The following is a 21,840-nucleotide window of genomic DNA, read 5'->3' on the forward strand; positions in this document are numbered from 1 at the left end:
TGGGTCCTGTGCACTTAACCAATGAGCAATCTCTCCAGGCCCTTCCTCAAGGCCTTCAGAGCTTTCTCACTTCCTGCTCACTCTCTAATTCCAACAAGTGGATGAGATGTTTTCAGCCAACCCCCTTCTCCTGCCACCATGATGCCTTCCCCCACTGCTGCCATACCCATGACATCTCCCAGGGACCCTGAACAAAAAGCAACAACACAACTCCTTTCCATCGGGATATTTCATCTGAGCAATAAGAAAATAACTCAGATAATCAGGAAAACACTACTCTGCATATGGATATATGGATAGATTAGGGCTAGCCTGAATATCTTGTGTGCTCCCTTTATCCTAGTTAGGGTTACCACTGCTATGATGAAATACAATGAGCAAAAGCAAGTTAGGGAGGGAAAGGTTTATTTGACTTATACTTTCATGCCATGGGAAATTGTTGAGGGAATTAAGAACAGGAACTCAAATAGGACAAGTACCTGGAGGCAAAAACTAACACAGAGGCCATGGATGGGCACAGTCACAATTAAATCAAAGGAAAACCAAACTCCAACAGTATAAATCACTCAGTGTCCAATATCTTTTTTCCCCATGATCTTCTGGGATCCCTTAATGGACCTGAGCCACTTCTGTGACTCTGCCCTCTGCAACACACAGAGCTTGCCTTTCAGGTTGAGGTTAGCTGATTTTCTTTGTGGTCTTCCAATGGTACTGTCTTCAAAATGCTGGGGTGCTCTCTCCAACTAGTCTTCACTTTTACAAATAGCTTCTCCTGGGTTTTCTTCTGAAACTCTAACCCTGACCCATAGCACCAAGCCTCTGTTGCGCTGAATGCTGTCTTCAGAACCAGTGCTACCTCAGTGACACTTTCACGGCAAAGTTCAGCTTCCAGCACATTGTACAACTTTTGTTGCCTTTGAAACACAGCTTTCATGTGCTGATTCTGAGGAAACGCATCTAAGAAGATTTCATCTCAATAATCCTGGTCTCTTCTTAAGCCCTGCAAATGTTTCCACACCAGCTGACCAGCATTAATTGTTGCAATGAGGTAAAGATTTTACTTCAGTGTTTCTGGTATCTTGTTTATCACAGACGAATCTTCAGTTCCCGCTGAAGATTCTCAGTGGAAAATGGCAAACAGTCCTGATAGTGTCACTAACAAGCTCTTCCCTCTGTCACTTCACAAGGCAACCTCCATCATATGGACTGCACTCAACAGTCTTCCCTTTGAAGTACCAATAGAATAGTCCACTGAGCTTTCAACACTCGGAGACTTTTCTAGCCCAAAGTTCCAAAGTCCTTCCATAATCTTCCCCAAATTAACACAATCAGGTCTGTTACAGTAAAATCCCTTTATTTTCAAACCTATTCCTAGTGTATTTAGGGTTAATATTGCTGTGATGAAACACCATGACAAAAAAAAAGCAAGTTGGGAAGGAAAGGGTTTATTTATCTTATACTACCACATCAATCTATCATTAAAGGAAATCAGGACAGGAACTCAAAACAGGGCAGGAATCTTCTGGCAGGACCTGATGCAGAAGCTGTGGAGGGTGCTGCTTACTGGCTTGCTCCTCATGACTTGCTTAGCCTGCTTTCTCATAGAAGCAAACACCACAACTTCCCACACACTATGGCCTTGGCTCTCCCCCTCTCAATCCACTAATTAAGAAAATGTCTAATGACTTGCCTACAGCCTGATCTTATACGGGCATTTTCTTAACTGAAGTTACTAGCTTTCAGATGACTTTATCTTGTGTCAAGTTGACTTAAAACTATCCAGCACACCTTCCATGAAGAGAGTAAGTAAAATAGATCTCTGCAAACTCTGGAAAAACACAAGTGGTCTTGACAGGAGGACAAGTGTTCAAAACTTGAATGTATCAGACAGGCAATTATAAGGAAAATTCTAGTGATACAAATTAATCAAGTTCTTTAATGACTGCTGTCACACCAAATATAAAAATATATTCTATTTCACATGGGAAAAGTTACTGGATATCATAAACAGTGCAACAAAGATCTAAATACAATCCCTATTTGCATGAGATCTATATAACTCAGTTTCTAAGTCATCCTAGATGCCCCTCTGCCTCATGTTAGTCTTATATCCTTAAAACAACAAGTGGTTCTGTGGTGAATAAAAGGTTACTGAGCTGTAAACTATCAGGAACAATAGAGTTGGAACAGATAATAGCTCTAGAAATGAGCTTTTAGGACCCAACCCATTGACTTCTATTATGATCACCTAGTCTACATTCTGGTCAGCTGTGTAGAATGGAACCTAACACTCACTCACCCTTGTCAGCACATGTTTCATTTTTCCTTCTGTTTTGCAATTACCTGATAATGCAAGATAGAATTTCAATCCAACTTTGAAAGATATTTGTCAGATAACTGAGAATGTCGAACAGGTTTTTTTAAAAAATTTTTTTTTCTCAAATTTCTCCAGTTAATTTTAGTCTGTATTATATTTTAGGAAATTTTGTGTGAATCTCAAAGAGTCCAAATGATTAAGGACTACACACACACACACACACACACACACACACACACTGTAGAGCCAATGAGGATTTTCTTTAGTCTTACACCAAGGTTTACCTTCAAAATATTAATTCCGTTTAGTAAAACTAAGTTTACTGTAAATGAAGACACAGTAAATAAAGAACTGTTATAATACAAAAACAGTGACTATGAAGCAGACATGTTTTGAGAAAAAAGTAAGCTGTCTTTCTACACAGCCTAGGAAATATTTAACTCTGCTACATTCCGTGTGAAGAGTCTGGAAAACTCTGGAGCTAAACAGCAGCAAAGCAACCTTTCAGTCAGGGATCCCACCAACAACTTCAAATGAATCTTTTGCCAATAAAAGAAGACTTTGCCAGGGAAGTAATTTCTAGAAATTATAAAGTTACTAAATAACTTAACTGGCAATACAATTGGCTTGAATTTTTATTTCAACAATCTTTTGCTTTATGGAGTGCTTAGGAACTACCATCTTCACAGTAGATAATTTTGGGGGGATGGAGGTAAAATAGTAACATTTCTCAAGTGATTCATTTAGAAATGCTTATTTTGTTTATGCTAGAAAAATTCAATAAGAGAAATGATTCGAGTTAGATCGTATCTGTTTTATCCAGAATTCCTATTGCCCTCCATAGAGTAAACAACATGTCCCTGAGCAACCGTCTTGGAAGTCAAAATTCAGAATGTATTGATTCATTTTACAATAGTAAGGTACTTTCTGTCATCTTTTTTTATTTATGAAATTCTATTACTGGAGTCTACAGCAATTTATAAACTGGTCTAAAAGGAGCTTATAAAGACTGGCCTTGGCCAAGGAGAGGACAGAGGAAGGAAGGGATTGTTCATCGTATTTCTTAAAATATTGTTTGCACATTTTTTCATTCACTTTCATCATTTTTTTAAAAATTAATTGATTGGTGTAGATGAAGAATAGTATAAATATTATCATTTTTATTAAGAATGTGCTTTAAATGTGAATTTAACTTTACAGGTATGTTTGGAAATAAATGCATATGTCTTTTGTGTGTATATGTATTTGTGTGTGTGAATATTTTATTTCATGTTTCTTTTCACCATCAATTAATTAAAAAATTTTACTGCTCTGCTGTTATACATTTTTTCTTCCTAATGTCCATCTTGTATATTCTCTATCAATAATGAATATTTACTGTGTGCATATTTTAAGTTCTCCATGATTTATGTAATGGTCCTGTTACAGAGAAAATTTCTATTTGGTGGAAAAGCAATATGGATACAAGGTGTTCTATGAGAACAATGGTCCATTTACTTGCCAAGCATGTCTGTAAGAAAGATACTAAGCAAGCCTGGCTAAACTTCATGATTTTAAGCTATATGAAAGATGATGCCTCTGAACAGCAGAAATGTTTATCTTAAGCAGCATAGCATGTGAGGCATTGCTTCTGCAGGTAGTCATATCTGGATTATAATTCTGCTCCACCACAGGGAGGACTAAATGACTTCAGGATAGATCTTGTATTTCCACCTTGTAAAATGGACCATAGGGGACTAAATAAGTTCATACTATATTGTATGTATATATTTAAGTGTCATGATGAAACAAATTGTTTTATACAATTAATGTATGCTAACTTACCCTTTCCATTTCTTTGTTGCTGAACTTAAATGAGAACAGCAGAAGTCTCCCAGTGTAGTGGGTGAAACTAGATTGATGATAAATTGGTTTCCTATCTTCTCCTACCTTTCTCTTTGAAGTTTTGTTGTTGACAGCATTTTCTCTAAACTTTCTTCATGCTATGCAAAGTAGGGCTAATTTTCACTTGTATTTAAAAAGGCAGTTTATAACTAATAGACATTTCAAATGTTATTGTAATGATTTTTATATAAATGTATAAATTATTCTTCAATGTTTATATTTCTAAAGCATAATAACTACTACTACACATGAATTCTTTATTCCTGCCATGACAAATATTTTGCAATTTCCTTGATCAATTTTATTGGATTCCTCACAGTCTTTTTATTTCATCTTTCCTTTTTGGCTGTACCACAAATCTCTTGAGGGAAGACATGAATCCCATGAGATATTTAGAGTATAGTTTCCATTGTCAATTGAAGTAAGTCAAAAGGAAATTCATTTTTCACCAAAGTATTTCTATTTTTTCACTGTTTTTTATCAGTGTGTAGTGGAAATTATGTCTTCCAGGTGCCTTTTGGCTTTCTGCTTCAATCCCCATTATCGGCATTTACTGCCACATTGACAGTTTGAACTCAACAGAGTCCATGCACTCTAATCCTCACTGCTTCATCTAATCATCATTGAGTATTGTTTGCCTTTTATTTTTCTACTGATTATTTCTCTTCTGTTATTTCTGAGTTTCAGATCTGCTGACAACAAACACTCATCTTCACCATTTTCTGAAACCTTCTCTTAACAGGAATGTGATATGGCATCAGCCTGGTTCTAGTACAGGAATCTACATGTGGAGAAGCAGCAGTGGGAGACACAGAAAGGAGATCATACTGGTGGAAAGGAAGCTCATTATAGAAAAGCTGGCTAATGGGTCCTCATAGTGGTGATGTATGATACCAGGAATAGTATAAATGGGAGGTGAGAAATACTCCAGAGCTGAGCTGGGAAACAGATACCAGCAAACTATAACACAGACATTATCTTAATAGCAGAAGGAAATTAAGAGTTTTACAACAAAAAAGTATAGTGCATAAAAGACCTAGTCAATCTTTATTACAATATTCTGAGTGTTGGGTTTCCTTCTTTGTGGATGAAGAAAGTGGAGAGCAGAAAATCCAAGAAACAAATCTACTACAACACATAGGGCCAAGCTTCAGGGTTGGGAACTGACAATCTAAAGAAAATCCCTTTAACAGGAGCTTGCTATCTTAGTGGGCTTTAATTGCCACACTTGAGTTAAAACAATTCTCTATAGCTGTCCAGAGCATAGACAGTGTGCTATTATGATTACCAACATCATATCATCCCTCTCTGTCTTTTCATCCCTGATTTTTGAGAAGGGGTTTCACATTGTCTAACAAATTTGGTTTCTAACACTATGTAAGTCCACTCCTGTACCATGCAATACTTCTTAGATGAGTAACTGTGTCTAAGGAATATGCATCCATTACTCCAGAATGTTCACACTTTTTACTCAAACCCCCTAGATTTTCCCTCTCCTTTCACAGGTATGAGAATGATGCCGAGTTGGAAATTCTTTTCCTGAAATTTCCACTCTCTCTACTTCATTCTTCAAAGTTCCCCCAATATGTCTGTTGTAATCCCAACACAGGTATTTACTTCTCAAAGGACAAAACTATATCTCTTACAATAGCCTTCTGCATGTTTTAACATACTGTTCACCGCTATGAATAACAATGCATTTTCTTGTTGAAGTACTGTTTTCCCTGAATACAATGGGTGTCTCCTTTTTCGTTTGTTTGCTTGGTTTTGTTTGTGTTTATTTTGTTTTGTATGTCTGTCTGTTTCCTGGATAACCTGATATGATGAAACACTCTTACATTCAAGTAGAATTTTATTTGCCTGTTTTTTGCTTGTTTAGTTTGCTTTTGTTTATTTTGTTTCTTTCCTACCAACTCTGTGACTGAACTATCTGCAAGTTTATTTCCTACCTAGGAAGTTTGTGGTTGTTTGAATGGGAATGGCTCTCTATTCTCAAGGGTCCTCTATTGGAATGCTCAGTGGTTTCTACTGGAACTTGAAAATAGTTGTAGATGTGGTCTTGTTGGAGGAAGTGTGCCACTGGGGGTAGTCTTTGACTTTTTAAAAGTCCATGACAGTTCCTGTTATCTCTCAGCTCCACTGCCCTATCTGCCTGCCTGTTGTCATGTTCTCCACGGTGATAGTCATGGACTCTAATTCTCTGCAACTAGGAATCTCTAAAATAAGGGCTTTCTTTTCAAGTTGCCTTAATAACCATGTTTGGTCATGTCAATAGAAAAGGAACTAACATAAGCTCTAAATATAAATGATGCCCACCCCAGTATTCATCAAGGGAGGCAGTGGAAGAGGAACTCAGAGAGCAGCCTGCTACATTGCCATAGTTCTGATGCCTCTGCAACATCCATACCTCCTAAGCCTCAGTCTGTAGATTTCCTTTTTTTTCCTAAATCACTGGGTCTATGTATTCCAGGCTTGTCCATTTAATAGCTGGTATCTCATTCAATTCCCTAAACTCTATGAACAGTTAACTGGATTTTCTTTCTTCGTTCTTGAGTTCACTTCTCCTCTTGAATTTGTTAATCTTAGGGGTTCTTCTTTCCACTCAGCTCTCCAGCTGAATTGTTACTGCATCTGAGACTGTTCTCCTCCCTCCCACTATCCAAAATATCTCCTTTCTTTCATCTAACGATTAGGTGATGCATCGTCTCATCCTTACAGAGATGTCAGGCTCCTCTCCATTTGTATTGCTGCTTCCCAAGTTCTTTCCTCTGGGTATTATTGAAGCTTTTAATTGTCTTCTTTCATATTATTTTATCCCATGTACAAACATTTATTTTCAAATAACTACAAATAAGATACTATTTAATTAATGATATTTTCTTGCTTATAACAAATATTTCCCTAACTTATAAACTTTAGTGTTTTCAGTACACTAGAATTTCCATCTATTTTTTCATGCATAAAAGGTAATTTTTAATCATTAATAATAATAGTAATAATGGTTGACTATAACTTAATTAAACATTGACGCAGATTTATGACTATTCTTTTCCAAGAATTGGTGATCACCTACATGTTTATTGAGTCCTCGTGTATAATTGTTAGTTATATGCAACTTTTGCTGAGATCCTTTCCTATATATCAAAATGTTTACTTTCACATTTATTGAGAAGGAAAGAAACTTAGGACTCGGTTTTCAGGATCAAGACCTCCCATGTAGATACTCTATAGGCCTGACAGCCTGTAGTTTCCCAGATAAGATGAAATTAGGCATATTCACTGTGGTGTGGCATTAAACACTCCAACCAAGCTGTTAAGGAGGGAGTGAACCAACAGCCCTATATATCTATGATATCTATGACACCCTTGAACCACACATGAATGAGCAGCATTGTTTGGTACATTAGTGGCATGCATAACTTTGACAAAACCAATAGCTATCTAAATGGACTTAAATCTTGAACAATAACAGGAAGACCATGCCTACTACTGGACACCTAGCTAACTTGTCTGTATAAGTGAAGTCTTCGTCATTGATGGAGAGTCTATAACTACTCATTTACTAAGCCAGCATAATCCCAAACTACATTATTAAAATCGTGGCATTTAAACACACAGATATTTATAGTTTTCACTCTTTATCAGGAAACATTTAAGAGTTGCAGAAATATATTAAGAGCCAGAGGATCAGAGAGTTTGCTGTGATTGTATCTCCTAATATCAGAGAATACAAAGTCTCACTACATAAAGTCTCACTAATGTGATGCCTAAATGACAGGTGAATAAGGATGACACCAATTAACTTGTCAAACTGAATGGAAAAAAAGTCCAATAGACTTCAACTCTGAACAAAGAACTATAGACAACAAAGAGGGCTGAGATGGGAGACAGGGCTTTCTCTGGGGAATAGCACACCAATCTGTTACCCAGTCCCAAACAAATAGACCTGAAAACATATATACAATAACATTACAGACTCAACAGGTTACATTTAGGAACATGCATATACACGTATGTGTACATGAATGCATGCGTGTATGTGTGTGTGTGTGTGTGTGCATATGTGCATGTACATTTAATAACAGTGTAAAGGAAGGCCATAAATTTAAAAGAGATCTGAGGGACATAGGGAGAGTTTGGAGGGAGAAAAAAGAGGAGAGGAATGTTGTAATTAAATAACAGTCTCAAAAATAAAATAAAAGCTGTTTTAAATAAAGGATCAAGGTCAACATCCCTAATGTGAATTTCATAGCTTTTTACAATTTGACCTGTGTCTTTTTAATGGAGATGTAATTACATCCTCCATTTTATTCTCTACTTCTACTTACCTGTTCTCTATGGCAACAAGAAAACAGCATTAACCATGAAAATCTAAATCATTTCTACTCATGTACTGTGTATCATTTATGTCTGTTATTTCACCCGTTTATTTGTATTTTTTGTTCTCTTGATGCTTTCTGTACCTAAAGCATCCTGGTCCTTTATTATATACTGGGGAGGCATGAAGTTCTGTCAGAAATGTCATCACCCTCATAAAACTTGACTCTCCTCTTCTTCCCTTCAGCAAGAAGGAAACGCCAGGCACACTAAAATTTAGTATTTTTTTTCTATGCTACAGATTGGTAGGTAATGCTTTCTACTTCATCTTCTATTTCTAAAAATACTAATGTCATCATATACCAGAATATAATCTCCTAGAAAGTAAAGCTATCTATAGCTTCCATAATGTCATGGCATCAAATAGAAGACCTTTAAAAATTCATTCATTTGGTAAATTTATTCAGTAGTTTTATAGTACCTTCAGCAAGCTGAGCAGTTTCTCTACACAGCTCCTTTCTGAATCATTTATTTACACTCTGAGTCAGAGGTTCCCTCTCATTTTCAGCCTGGAAGTAACAGGCAGGGTTATAGCTTTTCTATTTGAGGTAAAGAAGTTTTACTATTAATCTTACTTTTATACTTATTAGCTAATTTAATGGTTTTCCCCAATCTTTGCATGACTCACAGTGATAAGTCTATTGTGGAACTCTTGATATATATAGCTCTTCAAATTCCACATGGATCTGGATAGCTAAAGTGTCTCTTAAAGACACTGTATTCAGCTTCTCATAGAATATATCTGCGTAATTGTGAGAAAACATTTGCTTTCTTGCCTAGTATCAATCGTATTTGTTCCTTAGATCCGCAGACTGTGCTGAAAGTACAGGCCAGTTCAGTTTGGGTAGATGAATTTGATGCATTTTGGGGATACATTTTTGAAGAAAACAATGATCTCAACAATAAATCATAAATGTCTAACATGTTATTTTAGATGTTAAGAGAACCGAGAGAGGTCTCCTAACTTAGCTCTTTATTCTGGATACAGAGACAATCTAACTTCTGAAACATTGGTCATCCTGTGTCTGTTCTCAGATTAAGAGACCTTTAATAAATTATGCCAGCTGTTCTCAAATGTGAATTGTGATTCAGACTTGAAGGACCTTTACACAGGGGTCACCTAAGAGCAGTGAAAAATGTAGAGATTTACACTGTAGTTCATAATAGTAGCAAAAGTATAGGTATGAAGTAGCAACAAGAATAGTGTTATGGTTGGGAATTACCCACAACATAAGGAACTGTATTTATGTGTTGTGTCATTAGAAAGGTTGAGAACCACTGTATTAGAGTTTTTAATTATCCTACTCTACCTTTTATTTCCCTATGGTGATAAGGAAAAAGCAAAATTTCCTAACAACAGTTATGTCAGAAAAAAAGTATGGCTGAATCCAGGAATACCTGCATTGTAAATATGAACTATTTGGTGACATTATTCTTTCTGATTTTTAACAATTCGAATGTAAAAATTTTTATATTGAAAGCAATTAGTCTTTCTAAGACTACACTTAGAAAATATGAATTAAAAAAATGGTCATACAATTCCTTTTCTTTGTGGAAGTCAGAGCTGATGTGAAAGGACCACTTCTAGTAAGGGTTTGTGTGCCCCAATGGCTTCTGTCAATCCTTGGCAACTGCACTGATGGAAAAGTGAAGGTTCTAATCCTACAAAGAAAATGCTTGTTAATAAAAATCAAACAAACACTTTGGACTGCTTTCTGAAAGGGAGATTGTCACTAAAGTCTCCTAAGTGTCTCAGTTTTATCATGATGCAATTTGTTTGACAGAAGACATTTGGTATTTAGGACACCATGGGAACCATACTCCTAAAACTGCTGATCTGCAATGGTTGCAAAAGAATTTGTCACAAGCATTATGGTCTTCATGCATTGGTGAGCTCTCCTAAATCAGTTCTGACTGCAGACTCAGTGGGCAAATATCATATACAAGACTGAAGAGCATTTCAGTCTCACGGTGGAGTTTGCTTCCCAACAGAAGAAGAAATCAGCAGAAATTTCAAGGTCAAAAAGCAGTCTTTGTGCCAGATAGGTCTAGCTTATAAAAGAAAGAAATCTGTCATTGAATAGTGTACGCATGTCCTCTCTCTCTCTCTCTCTCTCTCTCTCTCTCTCTCTCTCTCTCACACACACACACACACACACACACACACACACACACACACACCGCTTTGTCCTTTGTCCACCAGATCAATATTCCAGATGCAAATAAGGTAAACTCAGGGGAAGAGAGATTCATATTGAGGTTTGAAAACATTGTAGGAAGAAAAAGACAGATCTGTTTATGTGTACAAACACCCCCAATAAATCATGGTGAGCTGGGTGGGGGTGGCTGCTCTTCCTTCTGGCAGCTTTGTAATTACTGGCTCAACACAGCAACAACTTTCTTTGGAAACAGTAACTCTATATGCAAGACAATTATAGCACTGGGCATTGCTGCTGGCCAAAGCCTAGGCTATGTATGTCACAAACCATTAGTTAGGAGATGTGTCTGAGCAGCCTGAAGTTTATTAAACCCAAGTGGCACTTTGCCCTATCACTTTTCTCAAGGTCTCCCAAAGGGTAGTCATTGGCTATTTCTAATAGTCCATCAATCCACTCAGTAAATAATTCTAAGTCCAGAGTTTCTGAATTATTAACCTGATCTATGAGATCTGAAATCTTTCAATTCTGCTTTCCCCAAACAAGTTCTAATCTTTGTCTGCAGTGCACAATAATAGATCCTGAGAACATCTTACAGTCAGTGAAAACCATTCTGTCACTTTCATTCACATGGATCTGATTTGTCTGCATTTCTGTTTGAACATGTTAGAACATATTGAAATGAAAAGGATAGACACAGTCAGACTTTGTGTGTGACTGAGATCTCACTTTCCAAAAAAATACCTGTCTTGTTTATGGCTCCCCATTTGTATTTAACTATGTAATGACTTGCATTATCCTCTAATTGGTTCCCATGTAAAAGCATCATTTTCTCAATTAGTTTGTAAGGAAAGGGGCCAAACCTTGAATGTTCTCATTTTGCCAGCAGCAGTATGCTAGAGTCTGCTTATACAAACTGGTGAAAGCCAATTTTGAATTTTGTAGGGAATTCTGAGTTATTATAAAAGTAAAAACATAAAGGCTTATAATTAACTAAATGATAATAAAAGCAAATATTGTAAACATCTTAGGCTTATTACGACTCATTTTATCATATTTTCACATTATCTGTGATCATGAAATTATTTACAGATGTTTTTCTTTGTAAAAGCTCTCTGACAGTCCACTGCTCTGGTCTTTCTACTGTAACCCTCCATCTCAAATAACTTATTGTTAATAGGCTAAAATATGCCATGGTTTGACTATTTATATCTCAAAAGTATTCAGATATTAGATTGTCAGTGTTCTCTCTCACTTCCAAAGCTGCAGGTAAACATTTGCAAGATTACTGCTAATTATTATTTAAGATCTCAGTGACCAGCACCACAGCTGTGTTCAAGAACATGGAAGAGGAAAATACAGAACTGCACAAATAAGTCATTGACCTGTTATTTTATTATATACAGCTTTTGTTTGTATTTGCTGCACTCTATACAGGGTAATCACCCAAGCCATGTGCTCCTCCTCATGAGGATACCTTTGGCATGGGCATAGCATGATAATCAACAGGAGACTCAAGGTCCCTTGATTATGTAAAGTCTGATAAAACAACTGTAGAAAAGGGGTGGGATTTTGCTTGACTTTAGAAATAGAAAACTGGGAACTCTGAAAACTTTAGTAGAATCTCATTCTTATTTATAGCAATTGATAGAACCTGCTAAATCAAATTCTAAAATCCTACTCTGGATCAAACTCAAAACTAAACTTATGCCATCAAAGTACTTGTGTCCCACATAAGAAATGACTTTTTAACTAAGGCTTAGGCATGTTAGTATCAGTGGATATAATGTAAATGTAGATATTAGTGTTAAAGGACTAGCTATACTTGGTAAGGCTAAACAAACTGAGCATTGTCAACCTAGAGGACAGGTAAGAATTGTAAATATTTCATGAATTATCATCTAAAAATATATTAAGCCTATCTTTGCCTTAAAGAACATCATTAGAATTGCTTTAAGTTGAAAAAACTCTTGGGAAAGCAAACATTTAATAAATAAAACTGTTTAAATATGCAATTGCTTTTAAAGTTGTGCTAAGGATCTATATCATAGCATATGTCCACAGGTGAATAATCCTGGCATAATACAGTTTGTATACCATTTTGGATCTTTTGAAATATTTTTCTGTTGTAGAAGAAAAAAAGAGGGGACAAGTTGGTATTCTCGTCTCTTATTGTCTCTCATCTCATATCTGAATCCAAGGAATCTTACAAAAAGCTTTTTGAGGGCAACTCCCTTTCAAAGACTATTCCTGAATATGTGGCATGAACAGTTGACAGAGAAGGAAATTAAGTTGACAGAGCACCCACCCATCTTCCCAGCCTCTGAGATCACAGTAAGAGACAAAGTTCTCAGTAGATTATTAGGTGATTATGGAAAATGGATCTGGAAAGGGGAGCATCACATTAAAAGGAATAAGAGAGAGTCAGACAAGGGGTTCATGTCATTTACTCAGATGGATTTTCAGAATCAATAGAATATTTACAGTACAAAACATGCCAAAGGACAGGAATGTGGTGTATTAAATCCAGGAAAATTACCAAAAATAAAGAGACATGTGACTTGTCTCACAACATAAACTTTTAAAATCTTGCATGGAAGTTAGTATGATTAAAATAAGGAGAAACTGACTTTTCTCATTTTATATTTTGTTCATTTCTTTTGCTTTTGGCATCTTTTTAGTTAGCAGGTATTCTATTCTACCTTAGAACATAAGCCCTAATTGTTTTGGGCCATAAATATAGAAACAACTAATGGACCCTGTAATCAGATATATTTTTCTGCTGAAGAGCAGTGTTAAGTGGAAACTATACATTTTAATAATCTGATGTGCTGTTTTGTTCTTATGCAAGAGGTCAACTATTTTGTGTGAAGAATCCCATCTCTGTGGTTAGACTGTATGCATTGAATACAAACATAGACTAACCTTGTGGAAGTTACTTCTCTTTGTTGCATTTATATGTAGACAAAACATGAAATCTATACTTCTGCCTAATGTTCGTAGTGAGGTAAGTTAACTAACACACTGAGTTCTGAACACTGATGATGCTGCCAGGCTATAATAGGCACTCAATAAATAATAATTGCTACTGCTGTTATCATCAACTCTAAACAAGAGATTTGTTCCCTTCCACTAATCAGATTGAATGGGATGATTCAGTGCTACAGAGAAACAATCAAGGAATAACTAAGTCCTCTTCAGTATGCATAGATTGATTTATATGTAAACAACAACGACAACAGTATTGACATTAATTCATTCTAAATATTGGTAATATCAGTTTAAAACGTAGAGAGTATAGTTATCTCAAACTTAATTGAAAATTCCTATGAAAAATTCACATCAGAAATGATTGCACCTGTTCGATACACATCATTTTGATGGGAAGTGTAATTGTACTTCCCAGTACCTGCATGTGAGCTATTTGAAGAACAGTAAAGTTTAAAATAATGTCACATTTTATCTTCTCCAGTCCTCTGCAAGTATAATGGCTGACTGTCAAGGGTGGGATCTAATGACATATTATTCTGAATGATTTAGAACGATCACAAAAGTTAAGAGAATAAAAGCACATGCATGCACAGGGGCACATTCACACTGCTGGAAAGCTTTAGATTCTGGTCCAGTCTTGAAACCTAGAAATTCGCCATTATTCTTAAGAGGCTATGCAATGCTGTAGTATTATAGCCACGAGCCAACTATGTTACTAGGATATCTAAATTGTTTTGGTAATATTAAAATTCCATTCCTCATTTAGTTCAAAAGCTCCAAAGTCCCCAGTGCTTAGTGGTAATAGCACTGGACAGTTGGGAGATGGTATATCTAATATTCCAGAGATTCCAATTTATCAAAACTGAGAGGACTAGAAGGGAATGGGAGCAGATATAGAAGGGAAGAAAAATGGGAACTGGAGAAGAAAACAATCTTGAGAGTAGTGAAGGAGGCAGGGCTGTGAGGGATGTTGCAGTTGGCCTTCAGTTGTGGATACAGGAGTAACTGATAAGGAGCTAAGTGTCATGGTCATTTTGTGGACAATGACAAACATTGTTATAGGAAGAGTGATCAGTTCCCATGCAAGCAGGCATTCCACTGTCCATGTGAGTTACCCTTAAAGGTCCTTCTGTAAGCAAGGTGACCCACCTGGGATTGTGATTGGAGACAAATTTACTTCAGCAGGAGGCTGGTTCCAAAATGCCAAGACTAAAGAAAACAAAACAGAAAAAGAAAACACTCACAATCTCCTACAGTTTTTTCTAGCAGACTTAATGACAAGTTCTTTCTATACATGATAGCGCATGATCCCCCACGACACTAAGCTGCAAACATTCCTCTTGCTAAGGTTCTTCAGTCTGCAGAAAGATAAATAATCATATTGTCTTGTTTGTCCTGATTTTCAGGGTATGATATAATTCTCCTAGATTAATTTTCCATTCTTGTGCATTTTTAAATGTAGTTTCACTTTTTTTTGTTGTTTCCCTTTACTGGCAAGTCTGAACATTTTCTTTTTCTTTTCTGGCCATATTATGTAAGACATAGGTTGGCATAAAATAAGGGCTGCTCTGATATGTGCTACCCTTGAAAAATCAATGCTGTATCTTTGGGTTATTCTTTGGATATAACAGTGCAGAGCACTATGCTCTGAGGTAACATGTGGCTCTGCAGAGAACATTTGAGGTTGCAATGTTACGTGACAGCATGCATGTGGGGTTGTGACTCATATATGTGCTAGTTCTCCTGGACTGATGTCTCTCTGGGTGGGCTGTACATAGCACTTATAAAAGAAAAAATGTTATGAGAATATATATCCAACATTCTGCCTTCATTGTGGTGGGAAAAGTAATGGCAAAGGCAGGCAGCAGAGATTAACAAAGGCAGTGGGAAAGACAGATTCACATATACACAGTGTCATACTCAGGTATACAGAGGATGAGAAAGACCAATAGAGATGGGCTACTAAAAGTTCTGATTTATTTTCTGTTCATTTCATTTTTTTCATCCTTAGGAAATTATTATCCAATGGAAATGTCCAATTTCTTTCAAAATTATATTTACTCTAAGAACTAAAAGATTTTCAGAACTGACGCCTTCTGAATGGACAGAATGACTCTTTCTATTTATTTTTATTTACATTTCAAATGATTTTTCCTTTTCTGACTCCCCACTCCCTGAAAGTCCCATAAGCCCTCTCCCCTCCCCCTGTTCCCCCATCCACCCCTTCCCACTTCCCTGTTCTGGTATTCCCCTATACTGCTGCACTGAGCCTTTCCAGAACCAGGGGCCACTCCTCCATTCTTCTTGGACATCATTTGATGTGTGGATTATGTCTCGGGTATTCCAAGTTTCTAGGCTAATATCCACTTATCAGCGAGTGCATACCATGATTGATCTTTTGAGACTGGGTTACCTCACTTAGTATGATGTTCTCCAGCTCCATCCATTTGTCCAAGAATTTCATGAATTCATTGTTTCTAATGGCTGAATAGTACTCCATTGTGTATATATACCATATTTTTGTATCCATTCATCCATTGAGCGACACCTGAGTTCTTTCCAGTTTCTGGCTATTATAAATAGGGCTGCTATGAACATATACATTCTTTATTTACATTTCAAATGTTGTTCCCTTTCCTGGTTGCCCCCCAGGAAAACCCCCTCACCCATTCCCCCCCACTCCATGCTCACCAATCCAGCCACTCCTGCTTCCCTGTCCTGGCATTCCCCTATACTGGGGCATCTAGCCTTCTCAGGACCAAGGGCTTCTCCTCCCTTTGATGTCCAACAAGGCCATCCTCTGCTGCATATGCATCTGGAACCATGGGTTCCTCCATGTGGACTCTTTGGTTGGTGGTTTAGTCCCTGGGAGCTCTGGGAGTACTGGGTAGTTCATGTCATTGTTCCTCCTATGGTACTGCAAATCCCTTCAGGCCCTTGGGCTCTTTCTCTAGCTCCTCCATTGGGTACCATGTGATTGGCTGAGACTGTCCCCCTCTGTATTTGTCATGCACTGGCAGAGCTTCCCAGGTGACAGCTATATCAGGCTCCTGATGCAAATTAAAATAACACTGAGATTTCACCACACACCAGTCAGAATGGCTAAGATCAAACACTAAGGGGACAGCAGGTGCTGGCAAGGATTTGAAGAAAAACGAACCCTCCTCCACTGCTGGTGGGATTGCAAGCTGGTACAACCACTCTGGAAATCAGTTTGGTGGTCCCTCAGAAAACTGGGCATAATACTGCAGGAGAACCCAGCTATATCACTCCTGGGCATATACCCAGAAGATGCTCCAACATGTAATAAGGGCACATGCTCCACTATGTTCATAGCAGATTGATTTATAATAGCCAGAAGATGGAAAGAACCCAGATGTCCCTCAACAGAGGAATGGATACAGAAAGACTTTTTTTTTATTCGATATATTTTTTATTTACATTTCAAATGATTTCCCCTTCTGGCCCCCCACTCCCCGAAAGTCCCATAAGCCCTCTTCCTTCCCCTTGTTATCCCATCCACCCCTTCCCACTTCCCTGTTCTGGTTTTGCCCTATACTGCTACACTGAATCTTTCCAGAACCAGGCCACTCCTCTGTTCTTCTTGTATATCATTTGATGTGTGGATTATGTTTTGGGTATTCCAATTTTCTAGGCTAATATCCACTTATTAGTGAGTGCATACCATGATTAATATTTTGAGACTGGGTTACCTCACTTAGTATGATGTTCTCCAGCTCCATTCATTTGTCTAAGAATTTCATGAATTCATTGTTTCTAATGGCTGAATAGTACTCCATTGTGTATATATACCACATTTTTTGCATCCATTCTTCCGTTGAGGGTACTTTCCAGGTTCTGGCTATTATAAATAGAGTTGCTATGAACATAGTGGAGCACGTATCCTTATTACCTGCTGGGAAATCCTCTGGGTATATGCCCAGGAGTGGTATAGCAGGATCCTCAGGAAGTGACGTGCCCAGTTTTCTGAGGAACTGCCAGACTGATTGCCAGAGGGGTTGTACCAATTTGCAACCCCACAAGCAGTGGAGGAGTGTTCCTCTTTCTCCACATCCTTGCCAACACCTGCTGTCTCCTGAGTTTTTAATCTTAGCCATTCTGACTGGTGTAAGGTGAAATCTCAGGGTTGCTTTGATTTGCATTTCCCTAATGACTAATGAAGTTGAACATTTTTTAAGATGCTTCTCAGCCATTCGAAGTTCTTCCGGTGAAAATTCTTTGTTCAGCTCTGTACCCCATTTCTTAATAGGGTTATTTGGCTTTCTGGGATCTAACTTCTTGAGTTGTTTGCATATATTGTATATTAGCCCTCTATCTGATGTAGGGTTGGAGAAGATCTTTTCCCGTTTTGTTGATTGCCTATTTGTCCTCTTGATGGTATTCTTTGCCTTACAGAAACTTTGTAATTTTATGAGTACCATTTGTCTATTCTTGATCTTAGAGCATATGATATTGGTGTTCTGTTCAGGAACTATCCCCCTGTACCGATGTCCTCAAGGATCTTCCCCAGTTTCTTTTCTATTAGCTTCAGAGTGTCTGGCTTTATGTGGAGGTCCTTGATCCATTTGGATTGAGCTTAGTACAAGGAGATAAGGATGGATCAATTCGCATTCTTCTGCATGCTGACCTCCAGTTGAACCAGCACCATTTGTTGAAAAGGCTATCTTTACAGAAAGACACTTTAAGGTATTTATTTACTAAATACCAACTGAAATAATTAGAAATATAACAATAAACACCAGTGTGGAATCCAATCCAGGATCTGCCTCATGTCTGCTTACTCTGTCATCACACCATTCAAGATCTTGATTTCAGTCTTGATCTAACAAGCTCTTTACAGCAAAAGAGAGGTCAGCAGAAGCTATGGCAGTGAGCAATCTGCTTCATAAGCTTAGGAAAGGGACTGAAAGGCTAAGGACTCCATGCAAGATTCGGTGGTCTTTGCTAAACAGAGATTATTAATATTAAAATTAATATTCTAGAGATTCTTAATATTCCAGAGATTTCAAGTTATCAAAACTTGGAGGACTAGAAAGTAATGGGAACAAATATAGAAGGGGAAAATCAGAACTGGAGAAGAAAACAACTTTGAGAGTAGTAAAGATGACGTGACTGTGAAGAATTTTTTTTATTTGTTGTTAGTTTATACTCTTCATAATGATTGCTTCTATTTTTCTTTTCTTTTTCTTTTCTTTTATCTTTCCTAGTGTCTTAGTCAGGGTTTCTATTCCTGTGCAAACATCATGACCAAGAAGCAAGTTCGGAAGGAAAGGGTTTATTGAGCTTACACTTCCACACTGCTTTTTATCACTAAAGGAGGTCAGGACTGGAACTCAAGCAGGTCAGGAAGCAGGAGCTGATGCAGAGGCCATGGAGGGATGTTCCTTACTGGCTTGCTTCCCCTGGCTTGCTCAGCTTGCTCTCTTATAGAACCCAAGACTACCAGCCCAGAGATGGTAACACCCACAAGGAGCCCACCCCCCTTGGTCACTAATTGAGAAAATGCCCCACAGTTGGATCTCATGGAAGCACTTCCCCAACTGAAACTCCTTCATGCCTTCAAAACCAGTACCACCTGGGTGACTCTTACACAGTACAACTGTGGCTAGCTCTGGAACACAGCCTCTGTGCTCTCAGAAAATACTTCCCAGATTTCACCTCCATGATGCTGGTCTCTTCTTAATCACCACTAATTGCTTAGCTCCAGCTAACTATCATCAATAGTACCAGCATCACAAAGGTTTGCTTTAGTGGTTCTGGTATCTTGTTAATCACAGCTGATTCTTCAGCCCCAGCTAACCAAAACCACAGAATCTTCACAATCAAAATAGCAACTGCCCCGATAAGAGTCTTAAAGTTTTGCTCTGAAATTTCACAAGCCAGGCCTCCATCTTCTGCATTGTTCTTAACTTTATCTTCCAAGCTCCTACAGAACTTACCACAGAGCTCTGAACATCCTAATGGCTCTTCTAGCTCAAAGTTCCAAAGTCCTACAGTCTGCCCCAAAACATAGTCAGGTTGTCACAGGAATACCCCACTACACTGGTACCAATTTGTCTTAGTCAGGGTTTCTATTCCTGTGAAAACATCATGACCAAGAAGCAAGTTGGGGAGGAAAGGGTTTATTGAGCTTACACTTCCACACTGCCATTCATCACTAAAGGAAGTCAGGACTGGAACTCAAGCAGGTCAGGATCAGGAGCTGATGCAGAGGCCATGGAGGGATGTTACTTACTGGCTTGCTTCCCCTGGCTTGCTCAGCTTGCTTTCTTATAGAACCCAAGAATACCAGCCCAGAGAAGGTAACACCACAAGGATCCCTCTCCCCTTGATCACTAATTGAGAAAATGCCCCACAGTTGGATCTCATGGAGGCACTTCCCCAACTGAAACTCCTTCCTCTGTGATAACCCCAGCCTGTGTCAAGCTGACACACAAAACCAGCCACTATACCTAGTAAATATGTATATGGAAAACTTGGAGCATTATGCAAAGGGTATGATCAGCTAAACCACAGTAATTCTCAGGGTTTCTCTGGAAGCATCACAATATCTGGATTAAAAGGGTTTCTGAAGATGATGTGGGTCTCAAAAACTTTCTACCATGTTCTATCATGGGTCATATGCTCATCCTAGCCCAATGTGAGGTGCAGGCTATAGCAGGCTTTTTACTGTGGAAAGAAGCTTTCAGGATTCTCGCTCACACATCCTTCAGCCTCTTGCTTTTCTCCTTCATCAAAAGTTTATCACAAGCCCACTATTCATGAGACATATAAATTTTGGATACCACTGAAAATAAAACATTGCTCTTATAAAAAAAAAAGACTCAAATAAAGCCTACCTAAAGCGTCCATCTTCACAGTGCGGTGATATTTGCATTTTATGGAAAACATTTTAAAATCATTTTAGTAAGTGGAATCCATTTTCCTCCATGAACTGCTAATACTGAATTCTTAATGGCTTCCCCAGGGTTTTGTGTCTTGCTCTGAAGCCCTGAATGATTTCTTCACTGTTGAGGCACAGCAAACAATCACAGTTTATGCTCATAAGCATAAAACTCTCATCTATTACCCTTCCTGGATTTTATATTCTTAAAGATGGAAACCTTATTTTCCATGCAATCTGAGTCTAAGACAATGCTAAATTGGTTTATAAGCCTTGTGAACATTGCTATAAACATTCTTAAAATGCTTTAATGTATAATATCAGCACTTTAAATCCTTATAGAGACAATTATGCTCCAAATTTCTCAGTTTTTAAATAAGTTACTGACTGATATTTTTCGTTGTGGGAGCTCATCTTTGTTTTCTTTCTTGTTCCTATTATTATATTTTGTACTAAAAATACCATGTCAGCATGTTCCTCTTTTAAGAGATTCATATTCAAAATCTTACATGTCCTGTGTAGGATGAAATAATGTTCTTCAAAATATAAGATTTACAGAGTGGTCCAGAAGATACCACAAACAATATACACTAACTATGCGCTCTTTGCTGGCCTCCCAGGGGTTAAGAGTAAGTGCCTATTGGCTTAAAACACCACTAACGTAACTATATAGCCCACATTGTACCAAAAATACCATATGAGATGCCAAGAGAGGGAAGAAATTAAACAGTCCTACCCAGTTGCCTCACCTATGAACTATAACAGCAATTAGCATAGCAAAATGTCTATTAGGTACAATAAGTGACACTCACATGTTAATAGTGACAAACTGCTCTCCAATTATACCTTAAGTAAGGTCCACTCAATGGGAAGGAAGCCATACCTGGTATGGAAAACACGTACACCTTCCCAGAGCCAGTCAAATCACAGACATGGGGAAGGAATCTACTACTGCCACTTGGCTAGACTAGCATCATCCCTTACTACATTCTGTATCTTATCCTTATACCCACAGATAACTGTCAATCCTCATTAAAGAAGCCTGTCTTTAAAGCCAGTGAAGACCACCACAGAAAGGAACAATCAGACACTATGCAGAGATCAATATGCAATGAGGAACCTAGTTTCAATGAATGAATTTATGTCACAGCTCCTGCATCTATGATTCAAGGGACATCCATCGAATAAGGAGTAGAAACATTGTAAGATTC

Source organism: Apodemus sylvaticus, chromosome 15, assembly GCF_947179515.1.
Source record: "Apodemus sylvaticus chromosome 15, mApoSyl1.1, whole genome shotgun sequence".
Classification (NCBI taxonomy): Eukaryota; Metazoa; Chordata; class Mammalia; order Rodentia; family Muridae; genus Apodemus; species Apodemus sylvaticus.